At 37.0% G+C, this 1,868-nt stretch overlaps 1 long non-coding RNA gene across 1 annotated transcript; it reads left to right on the forward strand.

Moving 5' to 3' along the window:
- Window positions 1-946: 946 nt before the first annotated feature.
- LOC142674970 (uncharacterized) lies at window positions 947-1,658 on the forward strand. Its single transcript, XR_012852024.1, has 3 exons — window positions 947-1,036; window positions 1,225-1,316; window positions 1,540-1,658. It is a non-coding gene; the product is annotated as an uncharacterized LOC142674970 (long non-coding RNA).
- Window positions 1,659-1,868: the final 210 nt, after the last annotated feature.

Raw genomic sequence — 1,868 nt, forward strand, 5'->3', positions numbered from 1 at the left:
TAAATTGTAGAAGGATAGTGCTAATCCCCTGGAAACGCGTCCTTATTAACAATTGAAATGAATAATTATGTATATAATAATAATAATAATAATAATAATAATAATAATAATAACAATAAAAAAGCTAACAATAAAAAGTATTTATTACTAACTCCAATTACTTAGGTTCTAAATTCTGGTTATCAATTAATATAAAAAAAAATTCAACCCTTTAAAATGCCATATGGTCAATTTAACAACCAATACATTGTTTCAGCTTCCAAACCTAATACAATGTTATCAACAGGGGCTCCCAGGTCATGTGATCCTCTGACACTTTTGATTGACAATATTCTGTTATAGGAATACCCTATTTAATAACTAATTTTTCCAGCTAGTTTCATCACAAGTAACGACTCCCTTATAGTTGTCTGGTCTTTCTAGGTCTTGCTGTTGGATTGACACTGTGTTACTTACTGTGTTGCTTATACGGTTAGCGATTTGTCCTATTTTCGGAGAACTAGAGGCGATTAGTCAAATTCTATCTTGACTGTCTCCTGGTTTTCTACCAAGGACATTGGTGCAGTTTTGCACCCGGGCATTAAACAACCATGCCCTTTTGGAAAAAATCTAAGAAATATCATGTCTCCCAAATTCCTGATAAAGGAAATCTGATGGGAGACATACCAACTATGGAGGAGCCTAACATCTCGCTCCAGAAGTTTTCTGTCATCAAAGATATGGCAGATGAAAAATCCAGCGATCTTAGTCACAGCAAATATTGTGACATTACGTCAAAGAACACCAAGAAGAGCGCATTCAGCCTGCTGACCCGCCTGCGCTCCAAAAATATCCGTAAAAGGTATGTAACTAATAATTCTCATACATTGCTCAGATATCCAGAGCTGTGGTATAACAGTCACTAGATCTTTAATTCTCCCCATATCTTCACAGAAACTTTGGCAGCAGCGCTGTGATCGGCGCTAGAGAACTGGATCGCTATTTCCCAGATAGACGGTTGAGACTATATGTTGCCACCTGGAATATGGAGGGAAAGGTGAGAAGTAATGTACAATATTTATTGTGACCCATCAGTGTGCCCGAGCTCAAGTTGGATGAAATGGGCCAGTAACCATGTCTCTTTAGTTTGTAGTTGAATATTACATAGACAGGTTATATTCTACCCTATGTCAGTTGAGTTGGCGCTCTTTGTATACAATATTAATGTTTGTATATTTTGAACAGGATTACCCGCAAAATGTGGAGGATCTGCTGTTACCATCAGATGATACGAAAGACATTTATGTTATTGGCATTCAGGAAGGATGTCCAAACAGGTAAGTCTTCTCAGGTTGTCTTACACCAGCCTATGACTGCAGATGGACAGCAGGGCGGCTGATACAAATTCTCTCTCAATGCTCTACTTACTGTATTATCACTCCTTAATTTTCAAAATTCAACACCAGAGGTTATTATATTGAGTGTTGATACAGATGAGTTGAGTATCTTAATCTTGTGTCATTTATTAATATGTAAATCTGAAATTGTGTCTTCTTGTAGACGGGAATGGGAGATAAAATTACAGGAGACCCTTGGACCACACTATGTATTATACCACTCCTCCGGGCTCGGAGTCCTGTATCTCACCATCTTTGTTCGACGGGAACTAATCTGGTTCTGCTCAGGTAAGATTCACATTCCTACATCTACATAAGAAGTCTTGAATGTAGTCATTAGCTGGAACATCTTATTTAGTTATTAGAATTAGATGCCTAAGAGCTTGGCTCTCAGATTCTTGACTTCTGAGTATTGGAGATCTAAAAGTTCACACCACAGTTACAAAGTATGAAATTATGTTCTAGTAATATTTCCATAGTTTAATTGGAAAT

Source organism: Rhinoderma darwinii (assembly GCF_050947455.1).
Source record: "Rhinoderma darwinii isolate aRhiDar2 chromosome 2 unlocalized genomic scaffold, aRhiDar2.hap1 SUPER_2_unloc_23, whole genome shotgun sequence".
NCBI lineage: Eukaryota > Metazoa > Chordata > Amphibia > Anura > Rhinodermatidae > Rhinoderma > Rhinoderma darwinii.